Raw genomic sequence first — 15,559 nt, 5'->3', positions numbered from 1 at the left:
TCAAGTATGCATGCCTCTGTCCTAGACAACAGTAGCAAGCCCTGTGCAAATTTAACCATCCCCTCCAAAGTCCCTGAGCAAGAAAATTAGCGACGAAACAATTAAGTGGTGAGGAATAATATTCAGGTGTATTTGGTTATTATTTGGGCGTATTTGTTTCTTATTTAGGTGTATCTCATTGGAATTGAGCTATAATTGATTTTTTTATAATTTGAATCCTTTTCTCTAACCCTGCAGCACTCCACAACCCCAAAAACCTGCTAAAAGTACACCCACGGTGCCACCAGCTCCATCTAAAATGTAAGTTCTACACAATATACCTCTCTTTCGATATCATTTGTCTATTCTTATTCTTATAGTATCTTATATGTCAACACGCAGTAATCCACCCCCTGAAGCTACTGTTGCATTAATGATAATTGCCAACACAGCATCCTATGTACCAAAACAATTTTCGGCGCCATCATTCAGCCTCGACTTCATTGATTTGAGTCAAGAAGAAACGCTGACTCAAGAGGGGCGACCAAGATCTGAGAAGGGAAAAAGTCCTGAGACAGAAATACTAATTGAAGAATTAGAGGAGTGGTGCACGAAATCTTAATCTCAATATCAAAATCAAAATTTCTTATGATCTCGTACCACTAACCAGCAAGTGCACTGGGTCGTCCAAGTAATACCTTACGTGAGTAAGGGTCGATCCCACGGAGATTATTGGTTTGAAGCAAGCTATATTTGTTTTATTAATCTTAGTCAGGATGTCAATAAGGTTATTTGGATTTAATTGTAAGAAGTAAAAGTGTTTGGAATAAGTAATTGTTACTTTATTAATGAAGAATATGTTGGGGTTTTGGAGATGCTTTGTCCTCTGAACTTCAACTCTACCTTGAAATCCTTTTCCACATGCAAGGCTCCTTCCATGGCAAGTTGTATGTAGGGTGTCACCATTGTCAGTGGCTACCTCCCATCCTCTCAGTGAAAATGGTCCAGATGCTCTGTTACAGCACGGCTAATCAGCTGTTGGTTCTCGATCATGTTGGAATAGGATCCATTGATCCTTTTGCGTTTGTCATCAGGCCCAGCAATCGCGAGTTTGAAGCTCGTCACAGACATTCAATCCTTGAATCCTACTCGGAATACCACAGACAAGGTTTAGACTTTCTGGATACTCAAGAGTGGCGGCCATCAATTCTAGCTTATACCACGAAGATTCTGATTAAGGAATCTAAGAGAAGCTCATTCAATCTGATGTAGAACGGAGGTGGTTATCAGGCACACGTTCATGGATCTGAGGAAGGTGATGAGTGTCACGGATCATCACCTTCTTCATGTTTAAGCGCGAATGAACATCTTAGATAGGAACAAGCATGTTTAAATGGAAAACAAAGGTGATTGTGTTAATTCATCGAGACGCTGCAGAGCTCCTTACCCCCAACAATGGAGTTTAGAGACTCATGCCATCAAAAAGTATGTAATTCAGATCTAAAAATGTCATGAGGTACCAGGTAAATCTCTAAAAGTTGTTTAAATAGTAAACTAGTAACCTAGGTTTACAGAAAATGAGTAAACTATGATCGATAGTGCAGAAATCCACTTCTGGGGCCCACTTGGTGTGTGCTGGGGCTGAGACTTAAGCTTCTCACGTGCCTGGGGCTGTTTTGTGCGTTCAACGCCAGCTTGTAACCTGTTTCTGGCGCTGGACGCCAGACAGCAGCATGATACTGGCGTTGAACGCCAGTTTACATCATCTATCTTTGCGCAAAGTATGAACTATTATATATTGCTGGAAAGCCCTGGATGTCTACTTTCCAACGCCATTGAGAGCGCGCCAATTGGACTACTGTAGCTCCAGAAAATCCATTTCGAGTGCAAGGAGGTCAGAATCCAACAGCATCAGCAGTCCTGTTTCAGCCTAACTCAGATTTTTACTCAGCTCCTTTAATTTCAGCCAGAAAATACCTGAAATCACAGAAAAATACACAAACTCAAAGTAAAGTCCAGAAATGTGATTTTTGCCAAAAAACTAATAATATTCTCCTAAAAACTAATTAAAACATACTAAAATCTACATGAAATTACCCCCAAAAAGCGTATAAAATATTCGCTCATCACAACACCAAACTTAAACTGTTGCTTGTCCTCAAGCAACTAGATAAATAAAAGAGAATGAAAAGAAATTAAGAAGTAACAACATTTCAGAGTTTTTAAATGGAGCTCATATTCTTATTAGATGAGCGGGGCTTGTAGCTTTTTGTTTCTGAACAGTTTTGGCATCTCCCTTTATCCTTTGAAATTCAGAATGATTGGCATCCAAAGGAACTCAGAATTCAGATAGTATTATTGATTCTCCTAGTGTAGTATGTTGATTCTTGAACACAGTTAATTTATGAGTTTTGGCCATGACCCTAAGCACTTTGTTTTCCAGTATTACCACCGGATACATAAATGCTACAGGCACATGACTGGGTGAACCTTTTTCAGATTGTGACTCAGCTTTGCTAAAGTCCCCAGTTAGAGGTGTCCAGAGCTCTTAAGCACACTCTTTTTGCTTTGGATCACGACTTTAACCACTCAGTCTCAAGTTTTTCACTTGAACCTGTATGCCACAAGCATATGGTTAGGGACAGCTTGAATTAGCCGCTTAGGCCTGGAACTATTTCCTTGGGCCCTCCTATCCACTGATGCTCAAAGCCTTGGATCCTTTTGACCCTTGCCTTTTGGTTTTAAGGGCTGTTGGCTTTTATTCCTTTTCTTGATCCAATGATTTCTTGTGAAATATTTTTTTTTTCACTGTTTTTTCTTGCTTCAAGAATCAAATTCATGATTTTTCAGATCATCAATAATATTTTTCGTGTTCCTCATTCTTTCAGGAGTCAATATTCATAAAATTCAAGATAAAAATTATGCACTGTTCAAGCATTCATTCAGAGAACAAAAAGTATTGCCACCACATATAGTTAATTATAATTTTTATTATTAAGAACTCGAAAAAATAAATTACTTCTTTATTCTAATTATCTACTATTTTATTCATGTCTGATGATGATGAGAAAAATAAATTATAACTTAATTGGAAATAAAACCAGAATAGATATACTAATTACTACTACTACTACTACTATATATATCTCCTAAGGTAAATTTCTATAATAACACTATCACAGAGTTAAAGCTAAAATTAGAACTCAACAACCTGTGTTTTGAGAAGTAGATGTTCCTCTGATCTGTGGGGTGCTTGGTCCTTCAAGGATTAATTTCTGGCGCTTCAGCTCCCTTAAATCACGCCCTTGCTCTTCTTGTTCCTTAAGCAGTTTGCAATGTATGCTACTTTGATTGTTCTGTTCTTCCTTTATTTGGTTCATAGCTTCTTGAAATTTGGAGATAGATGCCTCAAGATGTTCCCAGTATTCGAATTGAGGAAGTTCTGGGAAGACTTCCTGTGCTCTCCTCTTGATTGGATCATCTTGCGGCTGTTGTCTATCCATTGATATTCTAGTGATTGGCCTCTCAACTGAGATATACTCTGTTATTCCCATCTTCACTCCTGCATCTCTGCAGAGCATAGAAATTAAGCTTGGATAGGCCAATCTGGCATCCTTGGAATTCCTGTTTGCTATTTTGTATAGTTCACACGAGATCAGTTGATGGACTTCTACTTCTTTTTCCAACATGATGCAGTGAATTATCACTGCTCTTTTAATAGTAACTTCAGAACGGTTGCTGGTGGGCAATATAGAACGCCCAATGAAATCCAGCCAGCCTCTGGCTGCCGGTTTGAGATCTTCTCTTTTGAGTTGATTTGGGATGCCAGTTGTGCTGGTGGTCCACCTGGCTTCAGGGATACATATATCCTCTAGAATCTTGTCCAAGCCTTTATTTACCCCCATCATTCTCCTATTAAAGGAGTCTGGGTCATCTTTCAATTGAGGAAGCTTAAAGATCTCCCTGATTTTGTCAGGATGGGTATGAACAATTTTTCCTCTAACTAAGGTCCGATGGTCATAGAGGGCAGCTCCAATTATTCTTTGCCTGTCTGTCTGCCATAGATTAGCATATCCTTCCCACTTTCGTTTCAGGATTAGCTAGGATTTCCCAGTTCCTGTTTTGAATTTGTTCTTGGATCTCCGGATATTCATCTTCTTTCAGATCGAACTTGACTTCCGGGATCACTGATCTTAGACTCATTATTTTGTAGTAATGGTCTGAATGTTCTTTAGTTAAGAACTTCCCTTGATTCCAAAGTGGCTTTGGAATGTTCTCTTTCTTGCCTCTTGGGTTGGGTTGTTTTCCTTTAGGGGCCATGATCAAAGAGAGTGTGTTTTTGTGATCACGGATAAGCATACCAAACTTAGAGGTTTGCTTGTCCTCAAGCAAAATAAAAGAGAAAAGAGGGATAGGAGGAGAGCAAGTGTGGAATGGTGGATGATGAGAGGGGCGCCGAAAGTGGATATAAAGGGAGGGGGTGGGTTTTCGAAAATAAGAATGAGATATAAGATAAAAGATATGATTTATAAAAGATAAATATGACAAAAAAAGATATAATTTAAAAAGATATGAATGATATTTAAAAATAATTTTGAAATTTATAATTTGAAAAAGATTTTAAAAGATAATTAAGTTTGAAAAGAAATTGGAAAAAGAGTTGGATTGGATTGAAAAAAAAATTATGTTTATGTATGAAGCTACATTTGATATTTTTGAAAAAGGGATTTTAGAAATTAGGTTTTTTAGAAATTAGGATTAAAAATTTTGGAATTGAAGGATGATATTTTGAAACATGTTTATGCAAGAAATCATGAATTGAAACATAAAAATTAGAAAATTTGTGAAGAAAAACGAATTTTACCTCCTCCCCACCATTCTGGCGTTAAACGCCCAACTGCTGCATGTTTTGGGCGTTTAACGCCCAATTGTTGCTTCTCCTGGGCATTCAACGCCCAGCTGATGCTTCTTTCTGGCGTTGAACGCCAGGAAGTCCTTTGTCACTGGGCGTTTTTCTAAACGCCCAGGACGCTGTCAATCTGGCGTTAAACGCCCAGAAGGTGCTTCTTTCTGGCGTTCAACGCCCAGAAGATGCTCCTTTCTGGCATTTAACGCCCAGATGGTTACCCTTACTGGCGTTGAACGCCCAGTGGGTGCTTCTTTTGGGCGTTCAACGCCCAAAACGTTTCTTACTGGCTTTTTCACGCCAGTGAGCTTCCAAATTTCCCTGTAACTCTGTGAATTCAATCAATTGCTATTTTACCTTTTGAAGATACTTTGACATATACCTGTAAAAATCAATTAATTAGAAAAAATAAATAAAATTAAATTTTGTGAATGGCTGGGTTGCCTCCCAGCAAGCGCTTCTTTAATGTCGTTAGCTGGACTATTACTGAGCTTTTAATCAAGTCTCAGTTTTGAGCATTCTTGCTCAAAATTGCTTTCAAGATAATGTTTAATTCTCTGTTCATTAACAATGAACTTTTTGTTAGATTCATTATCCTGAAGCTCTACGTATCCATATGGTGATACACTTGTAATCACATATGGACCTCTCCACCGGGATTTTAATTTCCCGGGGAATAATGAGCCTAGAATTAAATAGCAGAACTTTCTGCCCCGGCTCAAAGACTCTGGATGACAGTTTCTTATCATGCCATCTTTTTGCTTTCTCTTTGTAAATTTTTGCATTCTCGAAAGCCTTGAGTCTAAATTCCTCGAGCTCATTTAACTGGAGCAATCGTTTTTCTCCAGCTAACTTGGCATCAAGGTTTAGGAATCTGGTTGCCCAGTAGGCCTTGTGTTCCAGTTCCACTGGCAAGTGACATGCCTTTCCATACACAAGCTGGTATGGAGAGGTTTCTATAGGGGTCTTGAATGCTGTTCTGTATGCCCACAGAGCGTCATCCAAGCTTCTTGCCCAATCCCTTCTACGGTTAATTACAGTTTGTTCCAGGATTCTTTTGAGTTCTCTATTTGAGACTTCAGCTTGCCCATTAGTCTGTGGGTGATACAGAGTGGCCACTCTGTGGCTAACTCCATAATGAACCAAAGCAGAATAGAGCTGTTTATTGCAGAAATGAGTGCCCCCATCACTGATTAGTACTCTAGGGGTGCCAAATCTGCTGAAGATGTGTTTCTGGAGGAATTTTAACACTGTCTTAGTGTCATTGGTGGGTGTAACAATAGCTTCCACCCATTTGGATACATAATCCACTGCCACCAGAATATAAGTGTTTGAGTATGATGGTGGGAAAGGTCCCATGAAGTCAATACCTGGTGCGCGAAATTGTGAACAATACTTTTCACAACTCTCATAATCCCCGGTAATGAACCCCAAAAACTTGGTGTTCAATACCATGGCATAAACACAACTTCGTACAACTAACCAGCAAGTGCACTGGGTCGTCCAAGTAATAAACCTTACGCGAGTAAGGGTCGATCCCACGGAGATTGTTGGTATGAAGCAAGCTATGGTCATCTTGTAAATCTTAGTCAGGCAAACTCAAATGGATATGGTGATATACGAATAAAACATAAAGATAAAGATAGAGATACTTATGTAATTCATTGGGGGAAATTTCAGATAAGCGCATGAAGATGCTGTGTCCCTTCCGTCTCTCTGCTTTCCTACTGTCTTCATCCAATCCTTCTTACTCCTTTCCATGGCAAGCTGTATGCAAGGGTTTCACCGTTGTCAGTGGCTACCTCCCATCCTCTCAGTGGAAATGTTCAACGCACCCTGTCACGGCACGGCTATCCATCTGTCGGTTCTCGATCAGGCCGGAATAGAATCCAGTGATTCTTTTGCGTCTGTCACTAACGCCCCGCCTTCAGGAGTTTGAAGCACGTCACAGTCATTCAATCATTGAATCATACTCAGAATACCACGGACAAGGTTAGACCTTCCGGATTCTCTTGAATGCCGCCATCAGTTCTAGCCTATACCACGAAGACTCTGATCTCACGGAATGGCTGGCTCGTTTGTCAGGCGAGCGCTCGGTTGTCAGGCGATCAACCATGCATCGTGTATCAGGAATCCAAGAGATATTCACCCAATCTAAGGTAGAACGGAGGTGGTTGTCAGGCACACGTTCATAGGTGAGAATGATGATGAGTGTCACGGATCATCACATTCATCAAGTTGAAGAACAAGTGATATCTTGGACAAAGAACAAGCGGAATTGAATAGAAGAACAATAGTAATTGCATTAATACTCGAGGTACAGCAGAGCTCCACACCTTAATCTATGGTGTGTAGAAACTCCACCGTTGAAAATACATAAGAACAAGGTCTAGACATGGCCGTGAGGCCAGCCTCCCAATGAGGGTTCAATCATCAAAACATGATCAAAAGATTAAAATACAATAGTAAAAGGTCCTACTTATAGAAAACTAGTAGCCTAGGGTGTACAGAGATGAGTAAATGACATAAAAATCCACTTCCGGGCCCACTTGGTGTGTGCTTGGGCTGAGCAATGAAGCATTTTTGTGTAGAGACTCTTCTTGGAGTTAAACGCCAGCTTTTGTGCCAGTTTGGGCGTTTAACTCCCACTTTGGTGCCAGTTCCGGCGTTTAACGCTGGAATTTCTGAAGGTGATTTTGAACGCCGGTTTGGGCCATCAAATCTTGGGCAAAGTATGGACTATCATATATTGCTGGAAAGCCCAGGATGTCTACTTTGCAACGCCATTGAGAGCGCGCCAATTGGGCTTCTGTAGATCCAGAAAATCCACTTCGAGTGCAGGGAGGTCAGAATCCAATAGCATCTGCAGTCCTTTTCAGTCTCTGAATCAGATTTTTGCTCAGGTCCCTCAATTTCAGCCAGAAAATACCTGAAATCACAGAAAAACACACAAACTCATAGTAAAGTCCAGAAAAGTGAATTTTAACTAAAAACTAAACCAAATATACTAAAAACATACTAAAAACAATGCCAAAAAGCGTACAAATTATCCGCTCATCACAACACCAAACTTAAATTGTTGCTTGTTCTCAAGCAACTGAAAATCAAATAAGATAAAAAGAAGAGAATATGCAATGAATTCCAAAAACATCTATGAAGATCAGTATTAATTAGATGAGCGGGGCTTTTAGCTTTTTGCCTCTGAACAGTTTTGGCATCTCACTCTATCCTTTGAAACTCAGAATGATTGGCTTCTTTAGGAACTCATATCCCAGATAGTGTTATTGATTCTCCTAGCTAAGTATGATGATTCTTGAACACAGCTACTTATTGAGTCTTGGCTGTGGCCCAAAGCACTCTGTCTTCCAGTATTACCACCGGATACATACATGCCACAGACACATAATTGGGTGAACCTTTTCAGATTGTGACTCAGCTTTGCTAAAGTCCCCAATTAGAGGTGTCCAGGGTTCTTAAGCACACTCTTTTTGCCTTGGATCACAACTTTATTTCTTTCTTTTTCTTTTCTTTTTCTTTCTCTCTTTTTTTTTCCGTCTCTTTTCTCTTTTTTTTTTCGTTTTTTTTTTGTATTCACTGCTTTTTCTTGCTTCAAGAATCATTTCTATGATTTTTCAGATCCTCAATAACATGTCTCTTTTTTCATCATTCTTTCAAGAGCCAACATTCATGAATCACAAATTCAAAAGACGTATGCACTGTTTAAGCATGCATTCAGAAAACAAAAGTGTTGCCACCACATCAAAATAATTAAATTGTTATAAAATTCACAATTCATCAATTCTTTTTCTTTTTCAATTAGGAACATTGTTTATTTAAGAAAGGTGATGGATTCATAGGAAATTCATAACTTTAAGGCATAGATACTGGTGCACGAAATTGTGATCACTACTTTGTCCATATTCAAATAATCCCCGGTAATGGCTCCAAAGACTTGGTGCTCAATACCATGGCATAAACACAACTTCGCACAACTAACCAGCAAGTGCACTGGGTCGTCCAAGTAATACCTTACGTGAGTAAGGGTCGATCCCACGGAGATTGTTGCTATGAAGCAAGCTATGGTCATCTTGTAAATCTTAGTCAGGCAGACTCAAATGTATGATGGTGATGAACGAAAATAACATAAAAGGTAAAGATAGAGATACTTATGTAATTCATTGGTAGGAACTTCAGATAAGCGCATGAAGATGCCTTCCCTTCCGTCTCTCTGCTTTCCTACTGTCTTCATCCAATCCTTCTTACTCCTTTCCATGGCAAGCTCGTGTAGGGTTTCACCATTGTCAGTGGCTACCTCCCATCCTCTCAGTGAAAGCGATTGGCATATGCCCTGTCACGGCATAGCGGAATTCAGCTGTCGGTTCTCGGTCAGGCCGGAATAATATCCATTGATACTTTGCGTCTGTCACTAACGCCCCGCCTGCTAGGAGTTTGAAGCACGTCACAGTCATTCAATCATTGAATCCTACTCAGAATACCACAGACAAGGTTAGACCTTCCAGATTCTCTTGAATGCCGCCATCAGGTCCTGCCTATACCACGAAGACTCTGATCTCACGGAATGGCTGGCTCGTTTGTCAGGCGAGCACTCGGTTGTCAGGCGATCAACCATGCATCGTGTTATCAGGAATCCAAGAGATATTCACTAGAGCTTTGATTGCTTGTAGAACAAGAATGGTTGTCAGTCACCTTGTTCATGAGTGAGAATGATGATGAGTGTCACGGATCATCACATTCATCAAGTTGAAGAACAAGTGATATCTTGGACAAAGAACAAGCGGAATTGAATAGAAGAACAATAGTAATTGCATTAATACTCGAGGTACAGCAGAGCTCCACACCTTAATCTATGGTGTGTAGAAACTCCACCGTTGAAAATACATAAGAACAAGGTCTAGACATGGCCGTGAGGCCAGCCTCCCAATGAGGGTTCAATCATCAAAACATGATCAAAAGATTAAAATACAATAGTAAAAGGTCCTACTTATAGAAAACTAGTAGCCTAGGGTGTACAGAGATGAGTAAATGACATAAAAATCCACTTCCGGGCCCACTTGGTGTGTGCTTGGGCTGAGCAATGAAGCATTTTCGTGTAGAGACTCTTCTTGGAGTTAAACGCCAGCTTTTATGCCAGTTTGGGCGTTTAACTCCCAATTAGGTGCCAGTTCCGGCGTTTAACGCTGGAATTTCTTGAGGTGACTTTGAACGCCGGTTTGGGCCATCAAATCTTGGGCAAAGTATCGACTATCATATATTGCTGGAAAGCCCAGGATGTCTACTTTCCAACGCCGTTGAAAGCGCGCCAATTGGGCTTCTGTAGCTCCAGAAAATCCACTTCGAGTGCAGGGAGGTCAGAATCCAACAGCATCTGCAGTCCTTTTTAGTCTCTGGATCAGATTTTTGCTCAGATCCCTCAATTTCAGCCAGAAAATACCTGAAATCACAGAAAAACACACAAACTCATAGTAAAGTCCAGAAAAGTGAATTTTAACTAAAAACTAATAAAAATATACTAAAAACTAACTAAAAGATACTAAAAACATACTAAAAACAATGCCAAAAAGCGTACAAATTATCCGCTCATCACAACACCAAACTTAAATTGTTGCTTGTCCCCAAGCAACTGAAAATCAAATAAGATAAAAAGAAGAGAATATGCAATGAACTCCAAAAACATCTATGAAGATCAGTATTAATTAGATGAGCGGGGCTTTTAGCTTTGCCTCTGAATAGTTTTGGCATCTCACTTTATCCTTTGGAATTCAGAATGATTGGCTTCTTTAGGAACTCAGAATCCAGATAGTGTTATTGATTCTCCTAGTTAAGTATGATGATTCTTGAACACAGCTACTTATTGAGTCTTGGCCGTGGCCCAAAGCACTCTGTCTTCCAGTATTACCACCGGATACATACATGCCACAGACACATAATTGGGTGAACCTTTTCAGATTGTGACTCAGCTTTGCTAAAGTCCCCAATTAGAGGTATCCAGGGTTCTTAAGCACACTCTTATTGCCTTGGATCACAACTTTATTCTTTCTTTTTTCTTTCTTTTTTCTCTCTTTTTTTTCGTTTTTTTTTTTCGCTTTTTTTTTGTGTTCACTGCTTTTTCTTGCTTCAAGAATCATTTTTGATTTTTCAGATCCTCAGTAACATGTCTCCTTTTCATCATTCTTTCAAGAGCCAACATTCATGAACCACAAATTCAAAAGACATATGCACTGTTTAAGCATACATTCAGAAGACAAAAGTAATGCCACCACATCAAAATAATTAAACTATTATAAAATTCAAAATTCATGCAATTCTTTCCTTTTTTCTCAATTAAGCACGTTTAAGAAAGGTGATGGATTCATAGGACATTCATAACTTTAAGGCATAGACACTAAGACACTAATGATCACAAGACACAAACATGGACAAACATAAGCATTAATTTTCGAAAAAACAGAAAATAATGAACAAGGAAATCAAAGAACGGGTCCACCTTAGTGATGGCGGCTCTTTCTTCCTCTTGAAGATCCTATGGAGTGCTTGAGCTCCTCAATGTCTCTTCCTTGTCTTTGTTGCTCCTCTCTCATGATTCTTTGATCTTCTCTAATTTCATGGAGGAGAATGGAGTGTTCTTGATGCTCCACCCTTAGTTGTCCCATGTTGGAACTTAGTTCTCCTAGGGAGGTGTTTACTTGCTCCCAATAGTCTTGTGGAGGAAAGTGCATCCCTTGAGGCATCTCAGGGATCTCTTGATGAGAGGGGTCTCTTGTGTGCTCCATCCTTTTCTTGGTGATGGGCTTGTCCTCATCAATGGGGGTATCTCCTTCTATGTCAACTCCAACTGAATAACAGAGGTGACAAATGAGATGAGGAAAGGCTAGCCTTGCCAAGGTGGAAGACTTGTCCGCCACTTTATAGAGTTCTTGGGCTATAACCTCATGAACTTCCACTTCTTCTCCAATCATGATGCTATGGATCATGATGGCCCGGTCTAGAGTAACTTCGGACCGGTTGCTAGTGGGAATGATTGAGCGTTGAATGAACTCTAACCATCCTCTAGCCACGGGCTTGAGGTCATGCCTTCTCAATTGAACCGGCTTGCCTCTTGAATCTCTTTTCCATTGTGCGCCCTCTTCACATATAACTGTGAGGACTTGGTCCAACCTTTGATCAAAGTTGACCCTTCTAGTGTAAGGATGTTCATCTCCTTGCATCATAGGCAAGTTGAATGCTAACCTTACATTTTCCGGACTAAAATCCAAGTATTTCCCCCGAACCATAGTAAGATAATTCTTTGGATCCGGGTTCACACTTTGATCATGGTTCTTGGTGATCCATGCATTAGCATAGAACTCTTGAACCATCAAGATTCCGACTTGTTGAATGGGGTTGGTAAGTACTTCCCAACCTCTTCTTCGGATCTCATGGCGGATCTCCGGATATTCACCCTTTTTGAGTGAAAAGGGGACCTCGGGGATCACCTTCTTCAAGGCCACAACTTCATAGAAGTGGTCTTGATGCACCCTTGAGATGAATCTATCCATCTCCCATGACTCGGAGGTGGAAGCTTTTGCCTTCCCTTTCCTCTTTCTAGAGGTTTCTCCGGCCTTGGATGCCATAAATGGTTATGGAAAAACGAAAAAGCAACGCTTTTACCACACCAAACTTAAAAGGTTTGCTCGTCCTCGAGCAAAAGAAGAAAGAAGAGAGTAGAAGTAGAAGAAATGAGGAAGAGGGAGATGGTGGTGTGTTCGGCCAAAGAGGGGGTGAAGTAGTGTTTAGGTTGTGTGAAAATGAAGGAGTAAAGAAGGGTATTTATAGGAGAGAGGGGAGAAGGTAGTTCGGCCATTATGGGTGGGTTTGGGAGGGAAAGTGGTTTGAATTTGAAGGGTGAGATTGGTGGGGTTTTATGAAGGATGGATGTGAGTGGTAAAGAGAAAGATGGGATTTGATAGGTGAAGGGTTTTGGGGAAGAGGTATTGAGGTGATTGATGAATGGGGGAAGAAGAGAGAGGGTGGTGGGGTAGGTGGGGGTCCTGTGGGGTCCACAGATCCTGTGGTGTCAAGGAAAAGTCATCCCTGCACCAAATGTTGCTCAAAATCACGTTTTGAGCCATTTCTGGCGTTAAACGCCGGGCTGGTGCCCATTCCTGGCGTTTAACGCCAGGTTCTTGCCCTTTTCTGGCGTTTAACACCAGTCTGGTGCCCCTTTCTGGCGTTAAACGCCCAGAATGGTGCCAGACTGGGCGTTAAACGCCCAACTGCTAGGCTTACTGGCGTTTGAACGCCAGCAACATCTTCCTCCAGGGTGTGCTGTTTTTCTTCCTGTTTTTCATTTTGTTTTTGCTTTTTTCATTGATTTTGTGACTTCTTGTGATCATCAACCTACAAAAAAAAACATAAAATAACAAAAGAAAATATAAAATATAATCATTGGGTTGCCTCCCAACAAGCGCTTCTTTAATGTCAGTAGCTTGACAGATGGCTCTCATGGAGCCTCACAGATACTCAGAGTCATGTGGGAACCTCCCAACACCAAACTTAGAGTTTGAATGTGGGGGTTCAACACCAAACTTAGAGTTTGGTTGTGGCCTCCCAACACCAAACTTAGAGTTTGACTGTGGGGGCTCTGTTTGGCTCTGTTTTGAGAGAAGCTCTTCATGCTTCTTCTCCATGATGACTGAGGGATATCCTTGAGCTTTAAACACCAAGGATTCTTCATTCACTTGAATGATCAACTCTCCTCTATCAACATCAATCACAGCCTTTGCTGTGGCTAGGAAGGGTCTGCCAAGGATGATGGATTCATCCATGCACTTCCCAGTCTCTAGGACTATGAAATCAGTAGGGATGTAATGGTCTTCAACTTTTACCAAAACATTCTCTACAAGTCCATGAGCTTGTTTTCTTGAGTTGTCTGCCATCTCCAATGAGATTCTTGCAGCTTGTACCTCAAAGATCCCTAGCTTCTCCATTACAGAGAGAGGCATGAGGTTCACACTTGACCCTAAGTCACACAGGGCCTTCTTGAAGGTCATGGTGCCTATGGTACAAGGTATGGAAAACTTCCCAGGATCTTGTCTCTTTTGAGGTAATTTCTGCCTAGACAAGTCATCCAGTTCTTTGGTGAGCAAGGGAGGTTCATCTTCCCAAGTCTCATTTCCAAATAAATTGTCATTTAGCTTCATGATTGCTCCAAGGTATTTAGCAACTTGCTCTTCAGTGACATACTCATCCTCTTCAGAGGAAGAATACTCATCAGAGCTCATGAAAGGCAGAAGTAAGTCCAATGGAATCTCTATGGTCTCATTTTGAGCCTCAGATTCCCATGGTTCCTCATTGGGGAACTCAGAGGAGGTTGGTGCACGCCCATTGAGGTCTTCCTCAGTGGCGTCCATCTCCTCTCTTTCCTCTCCACATTCGGCCATGGTTATGGCTTTGCACTCTCCTTTGGATTTTCTTCTGTATTACTTGGGAGAGTATTAGGAGGGAGTTCAGTAACTTTCTTGCTCAGCTGACCCACTTGTCCTTCCAAATTTCTGATGGAGGACCTTGTTTCATTCATGAAACTTTGAGTGGTTTTGATTAGATCAGAGACCATGGTTGCTAAGTCAGAGGTGTTCTGCTTAGAACTCTCTGTCTGTTGCTGAGAAGATGATGGAAAAGGCTTGTTATTGCCAAGCCTATTTCTTCCACCATTATTATTATTGAAACCTTGTTGAGGTCTCTCTTGATTCTTCCATGAGAAATTTGGGTGATTTCTCCATGAAGAATTATAGGTGTTTCCATAGGGTTCTCCTAGGTAATTCACCTCTTCCATTGAAGGGTTCTCAGGATCATATGCTTCTTCTTCAGATGAAGCATCTTTAGTACTGCTTGGTGCATTTTGCATTCCAGACAGACTTTGAGAAATCAAATTGACTTGTTGAGTCAATATCTTGTTCTGAGCCAATATGGCATTCAGAGTATCAATCTCAAGAACTCCTTTCTTCTGACTAGTCCCATTGTTCACAGGATTTCTTTCAGAAGTGTACATGAATTGGTTATTTGCAACCATTTCAATTAGCTCTTGAGCTTCTGTAGGCGTCTTCTTCAGATGAAGAAATCCTCCAGCAGAGCTATCCAAAGACATCTTGGATAGTTCAGAGAGACCATCATAGAAGATACCTATGATGCTCCATTCAGAAAGCATGTCTGAGGGACATTTTCTGATTAATTGTTTGTATCTTTCCCAAGCTTCATAGAGGGATTCTCCATCCTTCTGTCTGAAGGTTTGGACTTCCACTCTAAGCTTACTCCATTTTTGAGGTGGAAAGAACTTTGCCAAGAAGGCATTGACTAGCTTTTCCCAAGAGTCCAGGCTATCTTTAGGTTGTGAGTCTAACCATATTCTAGCTCTGTCTCTTACAGCAAAAGGGAATAGCATAAGTCTGTAGACCTCAGGGTCAACCCCATTAGTCTTGACTGTGTCACAGATTTGCAAGAACTCAGCTAAAAACTGATGAGGATCTTCCATTGGAAGTCCATGGAACTTGCAATTCTGTTGCATTAGAGAAACTAATTGAGGCTTAAGCTCAAAGTTGTTTGCTCCAATGGCAGGGATAGAGATGCTTCTCCCATAGAAGTCGGGAGTAGGTGCAGTAAAGTCACCCAGCACCTTCC

General features: G+C 40.7%; 1 non-coding gene across 1 annotated transcript; it reads left to right on the top strand.

Moving 5' to 3' along the window:
• The first annotated feature begins 15,083 nt into the window (after window positions 1-15,083).
• Window positions 15,084-15,191, top strand: LOC130983633 (small nucleolar RNA R71). Its single transcript, XR_009087615.1, has one exon. It is a non-coding gene; the product is annotated as a small nucleolar RNA R71 (small nucleolar RNA).
• Window positions 15,192-15,559: the final 368 nt, after the last annotated feature.

The sequence above is a fragment of the Arachis stenosperma genome, chromosome 5 (assembly GCF_014773155.1).
Source record: "Arachis stenosperma cultivar V10309 chromosome 5, arast.V10309.gnm1.PFL2, whole genome shotgun sequence".
NCBI lineage: Eukaryota > Viridiplantae > Streptophyta > Magnoliopsida > Fabales > Fabaceae > Arachis > Arachis stenosperma.
The sequence above is the reverse complement of the archived record's forward strand: the minus strand, read 5'-3'. Positions and strand labels throughout refer to the sequence as shown.